Here is an 8,942-nt window from a genome sequence, read left to right on the forward strand (position 1 = left end):
TGATGAAACATTTCAAGCTGGTATATGTGACTTAGTTACTTTCTTTGCATCTATAAATGCATCTAGTAACTGATTTGTTATATTTTGCAAATAAATTATCTTTTGAACTTCAAGTTTACATTGATCTGTACGGGGATCTAAATGAGACAATAATGATGCATTCCATGTAATTTCTTTTTCCAACTTAATTCCTCCTCCTAGGGTTGGAAAATTTGTCTAATTAAAATGACAATAAGAAAATCCTGCAGTAAATACATCATCCATCAAGGGTTTAAGATATTTAATAATTGATGTGGAATCATATCCAATATATATTCCTAACCTCTTTGAGAACCCATCTTAGTACGTTGTGGTGGAGCAATTGGAACATATACTGCACATAAAAAAAATTCTCATATGGAAAATATTTGGCTTATGCTCATAAGCTAATTGTAATGGCGAATACTTATGATAAGATACTAGCCTAATGCGTACAAGTAATGCTGCATGCATAATAGCATGTCCCCATACAAATGAAGGAAGCTTAGCTTTCATAAGCATTGGTCTAGCAATTAACTGCAAATATTTTATGAATGATTATGCTAAACCATTTTGTGTATGAACTGTTAGACTTAGCATGCAATTAATAGAAGAAATCAGGATCATTAAGCACTCTAATTCATCAATTTTAGCAACTACGACAACATGTACATAAGATAAAAAAAGGGTTTCAGAAGTTACCCTTGAAGAACTTCTTCAATCCACGAAATTAGCTTGAATCTCCACTCCAAATGGTTGTAGACCACCACTTGATCTTCCTTACTATTCTCTTGGATCTTAGATTGGATTGTGGGATCCAAAATGAGTTGTTAATTGAAGAGAATTTTGAGGAGAATGACTAGTTCTTCTTCAATGTTGAAGAACACTTCTTCAACAATGAAAAACCAGAAAAATTTTACTTGTATGGATAGAATCTCAGTTCAACCACACTGGTTTTGTTCACCTCTTCTATGCAATCAGCTTGCATAAGAAACAGACAATTCCTACTTAAACATTTTAGTGGATTTGAGTGGAATGGTGAGTTTGAAAGTGGTAGAAACCCACTAAAATTGGATTTTACCAATTTTAATTTGAATTTCAAAAAATTTCCTTTAGTCTAGAAAATAAAATTAAAATAAAATTGAATTTGAAAAAAACTATTTTCACAAAATTCAAAATTCTAATTTTAAATAAAATTAATTCAAATAATTAATTTTAAATCAAAATTTATTTATTTAATTAAATAATTTAATTAATTAAAATAATTTAATATCCAATATCAAATCAATAAAACACCATTCCACTATCATGAATCCCTATTCATGTAAATCAAATTTAAATATGATCTAATTCTCCAATTTCGTTTAATTTGATAATTAAACGTGTAATTATATCGTATATAATTATTGATTCCTTTTATTCGAATTTGAACGTTTCAAATTCTCTCATCACACTATTCTAAGGTTTAATCCATTTGTGAGCTAGTAAGTGACCTAATGGACCTACATATCATGAGCTTTAACGATCTAAGATTAACCAGCTAAATTTTTTAACCCGAATTAACCAACATTCGTTAACTACCGGGTCACTCCACTAAAAGCCAGTAGTTGCACTCCTCTCGCTGTAGATATATTTTTGTCAAGTTTATTTAACCATAATCAGTAAGTCGAGCCTTCACAGGTTGTTCATAATAACAATTGGGTTAAATGCTGTTTTACCCCTGAAATTACATCTTACTCCTTTAGCCCTACTGATCATCTAATGAACAATTGGTTTATGATCCAATCACTAAACCGAACCTTCTCGGGCCATTGAGAGGGTGGGGCCCTTGTTCAAGACCTGGAATCAGTACTTAAGAGAACAACCTCTCTACTAATCCTAAAAGTGGGTAGGAGTGAATTCTGTCTTACACCCTATGTCCCCAGCTATCTATTCAGTCTTACCCCTGAAATGGGAGGCTTATTAAGCCGACGCTATTGAGCTAACCCTCACCTATGCAAATCTAAGGATAATCCCGAAGTTCATAGTTAGCTCAGGATCAAAGTCGAATTACCCAAGTCATCGTTTTGAAATAGTCAGTTTTAAACAGTAAACAACATTATAAAATAAGAGTGACTTATTTCTTGATTTGGTCTTATACAAACTTTTTGCATAGGATGCCTCCACTCGCATATCTCCATATGAATGATTCAGGATCACATCGTTTGTACTGAATACAAAGTGGGCCGCATCCGATAGTGTTATCAGAATAAGGTACCCAACCTTATTCGTATAATATAAACCGTTTTGGCTATTTACTCAAACTCGATCCATCTTTATGTCTCCACATAAAGTCCAAATATTCATATAATAGTCATGGATCTTAGTTTATTGGATTCAAGTTTTAGTGCAATTTGCATATTCAATAAAATGAACCTCAATAATTTCATATATAATATGTTTATATTTACAAACTGCGAGTTTTAGGACATAAAACCCAACAAACTCCCACTTGGACTAAAACTCCAGTGGATTTATATATATACAAATATACAATGTTGAGTATGAGAGAATAAATACAATAACTAGGGCATCAGATACCCAATAATTCTCCCACTTGCCCTAGATTTATCTATCTCATAGTCCTAGACCTATTAGGTGACCCTCGAACACTTTAGCCGGGAAAGCCTTTGTAAATGGACCAGCTAAGTTGTCTTCTAAGGCTATCTGTGTGATGATCACGTCTCCTTGGTGTACTATCTCCCTGATGAGATGGTAATTGCGCTCAATGTGTTTTTCGCGCTTATGGCTTCATGGTTCTCTGGAATTTACAACTACTCCACTGTTATCACAATAGAGGGTGATTGGCAGGTGCATATTTGGAACCACTTCCAGATCGATCAATAACATTCTAAGCCATATTGCTTCCTTCACTGCTTCAAGTGCAGCTACGTACTCTGCTTCTATGGTGGAGTCAGCAATACAACTTTGCTTTATCCTTTTCCATACTATAGCTCCTCCATTCAGAGTGGATACTAACCCCGAAATTGATTTCCTTGAATCCACATTGGTCTGGAAATTAGAATTAGTGTATCAAAAAAGGAATAGATCCTTAACACCCTACACGAGCATATAGTCCCTCGTTCTCCGAAGATACTTGAGAATGTTTTTAACGGAAGTTCAATGATCATATCTAGGTTTGGACTGATATCTGCTGACAATTTCAATTTCATAGCATATGTCGGGGCGTGTACACAACATGTCATACATCAAACTTCCAACTGATGATGCATAGGGAATTCGTTTCATAATCTCAACTTCTTGAAGTGTCTAAGGACATTGTTCCTTAGACAAATGAATTCCATGCCTGACAGGTAACATTCCTTTCTTAAAATTTTGCATTTTATATCTTGACAGCATCTTGTCTATATAAGATGCTCGAGACAATGCTAGCGTTTTGTTCTTGCGATTCCGAACTATTTGAATCCCAAGAACATACCGCGCTTCTCCCAAATCTTTCATTTGGAATTGTGTAGCTAGCCATCTTTTAACATCAGCAAGAAATTATACTTCATTTCCAATGAGTAGAATATCATCAACGTGTAGAACTAGAAAAACTACAGTTTTGTTGACAATCTCTTTATAAACGCAAGATTTGTCAACGTTCTATTCAAAGCCATAAGATTTTATCGCAGTGTCAAATTTCATATTCCAAGATCGAGGCACTTGTTTTAACCCATAAAATAGATCTCTTAAGCTTGCAAACTTTTTGCTCTTGACCGTATTCAATAAGCCCCTCTAGTTGAGACATATAGATACTCTCTTCAAGATAGCCATTCAGAAAAGTTGTCTTGATATCCATTTTCTATATTTCATAATAATAAAAAGCAACAATGGAGAAGAGTATTGTAATAGACTTGATCATGGCAATCAGAGAGAAGGTTTCTTCATACTCCACCCCCTCTATTTGGGTATACCCTTTTGCCACGAGTTTTGCCACGAGTCTAGCTTTGTAGGTCTGTATCTTACCAGCTTGGTCTTGTTTTCTCTTGTAGACCCATTTGCAACCAATAGGTTTTACCCCTTTCTGGTTGATCTACAAGTTCCCATATTGAATTGAAGTACATTGACTCCATTTCGAGGTCCATGGATTTTATCCATTGGTCCCTATCCACATCTTCCATTGCTTGTTTAAAAGTTAATGGACCCTCTAAGCCATCATCAGGTTGACGACCTGAGTTTTCGTTAAACCCATGTATCGGCCAGCCTGTTGAACAACTCTTCCACTACGTCAAGGCACTCTCAACTCTTGAGAAGGATGTGAAGTAACAGTTTCATCAACAACTCTTATTGAAGGACCAGGATGTGAAGGTACAGTTTCATCATAGAAATAACCATCTTTTGTCTTTTTAGGATAACCTACGTATAGGCATATTTTCGAACGACGTTCCAATTTTTTTGGGTTTTGCACTAGTACATGTGCTGGACATCCCCAAATCTTGAAGTGACAAAAACTACCTTTACATCTTCTCCATAACTCGTAAGGTGTTTCTGAAACACTTTTCGAGAGAACCATATTCAAAATATACACAACAGTCTCTGCTGCATGTCCCAAAAAAAAAAACTAGGTAACTGAGCATAACTCATCATTGAACGAACCATGTCTAACAAGGTTCTATTTCTCCTTTATGCTATACCATTCTGTTGGGGTGTACTAGGTGTTATGAGTTGAGACTGAATTTTATGTTCTATCAAATAGTCATGAAATTCTAAATCCATATACTCACCACCTTGATCTGATCGAAGTATTTTAATCTTTTTACTTAATTGGTTCTCAACCTCTGCCTTATATTCCCTGAAATTTTCAAGTGTTTCGAACTTATGATACATTAGGTAAATATAGCCATATCTTGAATAATCATCTACGAAACTGATGAAATATTCATACCCTCATCGCGCTTTAATATTCAACAGACCGCAAAGGTCTAGATGTACCAGTTTTAAGGGTTCTTTGGCTCTAGGACCTTTTCTCGTAAAAGATCTTTTGGTCATTTTACCCTCAAGACAAGATTCACATCGTGGTAAAGAGTTGTCTTCTAACTGATTTAGGAGTCCACTCTTAACCAACCTCCCAATCTTATTGAGATTAATGTGACCCAGTTTTAAGTGCTAAAGATAGGCATTAGGAGAAATTTTGTGTTTTTTAGTTTGAGTCTTAGTGGTTTTAAACATATTTATATTCAAAATAGCTTTTACCTCAACCGATTTTAACACATATAAGTTATTTTCTAGTTTTGCAGAACATTTTTTAATACCTTTTGAAATAATGAACACTTCATTATATTCAAAAGCTACCGAGAAGCAGTCAAATACTCATTCACTTAAGCAAGACAATCTTGATTAAATAATATCTCCAGAATAACTCTTTTTCCTATAGTCATTTAGTTACTATTTTTGGTCAAGAACTTACTAACACTTAGTAATTCTCGTAAGTGTAATCCTCTATTTTTAGACCTCAGAAGTTGGTCCCAACGATGCTACTGAATTGAAGAGTCAAAGTTGGGAATCAACCTAAGAAATCCTATCCATTTCTGGAGTTTGAGTTGTTCCGAATCCCATGTTACAACCCTCCGAGGGCATAGCCGCCATAAAACTACTAGCGTATGGCGCCTACCGTCGACAAGCAAGCGCAACATAGGAATCTCACTGTCCAAACTAATGGAAGAGGCCACAGGACATGTTGACACACATCCTTCATCCACATACTATGAACTATTTCCCCTATTTACCTTGCTATTGAACCATGCAAACACTTTCTCAATTGAGGTCACTCCCAGGGTGACACAAAGGCGAGCATGAATCTCACAATGTGAATTCTTAGAGATGTGAGAGCTAAGAACAACATATCGTATATGTTATTAATCTCCCACTAAATTGTTCTATTTGTTTTTAGGTAAACAATTGGTTAGGTATATTTCGGCTAATAAAACAACTTAAGTCTAGGTGATTATCCAAGTATGATGTTTATATTTGGATTTTAACCTACGATGTCTAGGTGATAAACTAATTTTAAAACCTCACATCGCTCACGCATGCTCATAAAACTAGGTTAACAATGCTCAATTATTTGGTTATAATCCTAAGGTACCAGGTATTCCGTAAACCATCAACTTAAATACCTCTAGTATTAGACAAGATTATGATCGGTTGAGTTTCTAACCAAATTTTACGAGATAACGACCTATTTTAACTATTAAAATAAGTTATTTTTTTGTTAACCGTAGGTGAGCATGCATCTTATCTTTGTTATGGATTTTAAATGTCTAATCCAATTTTTATAACACTCATAAAACAATAGATATGTTGATCATCCATAACATACATCAAGCATTTCGGGATTTAATATAACACTTTATATTAAATACTTGAAATCCTAATCATGCATACTATATATTATAACTTTTTATAGCATACTTTCAATGCATGTTTCATACTTCTATGGTGGAATTTTAAATCTACATGGCATACAACATGCACATACAAGATTTATTTAATTATAACATACATTCAAAATGCATAAATAATTACACACATACTGAAATGGACCGGTTTTGACATTCCAAGAAAGCAAAAGGCATAAATTATTACAAAAATAATTAAAAAATCCTTCAAAGTGCTTATGGACTTCCCGATTCGACTCGAACCAACCTGAACCAGATCTCCAAAGCTTCAAAATAGGTTGAACCAACCAAAAAGGAGTTGAACTAAACCTCCTTGACCTGAACTGGTTGAATCGGTTCACTTGAACCATTAGTCGGGTCATGCACGTTCTCTCTGGGCTAGGATGAACAGAAGCATTGCAACGCCGCAGGCTTGTTCCTTCTCATCTGGGTAATTTGATGAGCAGTGTTACAACACTTTATGGATAGTGTTGCAACGCTACTTGGCAGTAGCTCCAAACTTGAATTTCTACAGCTGACCTTTCTTGCTTGTTTCTTCAATTACAACCTAATTGCAACTCTATTGACTCTAACAAATTTATGAACTCTTAATCACACATTAAGACTCATAAACAAAGAGTCAATTACAACAATTAATAATTAATTGAAGAGAATTTAAATGCCAAATATGAAATTATCCATATCAGCCACCATTTTCATACAACCTATGAAAATCACCCACCAAGCTAAAATTATCACGAATTGAGTGCTTAAATCATGCTCTGATACCAATTTTTGCTCTTAGCATGCAATTAGCAGAAGAAATCAAGATCATTAAGCACTCTAATTCATCAATTTTAGCAACTAAGACAACATGCTCATAAGATAAAAAGAGGGTTTCAGAAGTTAACTTTGAAGAACTTCTTCAATCCATGAAATTAACTTAAATCTCCACTCCATATGGTTGTAGACCATCACTTGATCTTCCCCACTATTCTTTTGGGCCTTAGATTGGATTGTGAGATCCAAAATGATTTGTTAATTGAAGAGAATTTTGAGAATGGCTGGTTCTTCTTCAATGTTGAAGAACACTTCTTCAACAATGAAAAACCAGAAAAATTCTACTTGCATGGATAGAATCTTAGCTCAACCACATTGGTTTTGTTCACCTCTTCCATGCAATCAGCTTGCATAAAAAATGGACAACTTCTACCTAAACATTTTAATGGATCTAGTTTGAAAGCGGAAAAACCCCACTAAAATTGAAAATTTTCAATTTTCATTTGAATTTAAAAAAAAAATATTTTTTTTAAAAAACAATTTCCTTTAATCTTAATTTTCAGAAAATAAAATTAAAGTAAACTTGAATTTGATTTTTTTTTTCACAAAACTCAAATTTCTAATTTTAAATAAAATTAATTCACATAATTAATTTTAAATAAAATTTATTTAATTAATTAAAATAATTTAATATCCAATATTAAATTAATAAAATACCAATTCCACTATCATGAATCCTTATTCATGTAATTATATTTAAATCAAATTTAAATATTATCTAATTCTCCAATTTCGTTAATTCGATAATTAAACGTGTAATTATATCATATGTAACTATTGATTCCCTTAATTTGAATTTGAATGTTTTAAATTCTCTCATTACGCTATTATAAGGTTTAATCCGTTTGTGAGCTAGTAGGGGGACCTAATGAACCTACAGATCCTGGGCTCCAACGATACGAGATTAACCAACTAAACTCTTTAACCCGAATTAGCAAACATTCGTTAACTACCGGGTCACTTCACTAAAGGCCAGTAGTTGCACTCCCTTCACTGTAGATATATTTCTATCCACTTGATTTAACCATAATCAATAAGTTGACCCTTCATAGGTTGTTCATAATAACGATTCGGTCAAATGTTGTTTTACCCCTGAAATTACATCTTGCTCCTTAAGTCCTACTGGTCCTCTAATGAACAATTGGTTTGTGATCCAATCACTAAACCGAATCCCTCTGGGGCCAATGAGAGGATGAGGCCCATTGTTCAAGACCTAGAATCAGTACTTAAGAGAATGACCTCTTTACTAACCTTAAAAATGGGTAGGAGTGAATTCTGTCTTGCACCCTATGTCCCCAGTGATAACTTGTAGAAATACAAGTTATTTATACTGTTTTATTTAGATATTGCGGCTAAAAGAAAGTGTCGATAGTATGAAAATTGGCTAAGAAATGCGAAAATTAAAAATTATCGTCAATACACTCACTAACACCATTGTGATGGTAGGATAGAATGTTTCAATTTCTGTTTTGCAGGAAATCAGTCACCACATGCATTAATGGCTCAAAGATAAAAGAAACAGCGCATCTATGTCACATTGCACCCATCATTCAGGAATGAAGAGATGATCAACGCAATGATGGCGCATGCGACAATCGATCAATTGCTTAGCAATCAACACAATCTCAACCACATGTGGTAATCAAAATCAACACCGCATGCGAC

Source organism: Benincasa hispida, chromosome 3 (assembly GCF_027475165.1).
Source record: "Benincasa hispida cultivar pf3 chromosome 3, pf3_genome.v1.1, whole genome shotgun sequence".
NCBI classification, from domain to species: domain Eukaryota; kingdom Viridiplantae; phylum Streptophyta; class Magnoliopsida; order Cucurbitales; family Cucurbitaceae; genus Benincasa; species Benincasa hispida.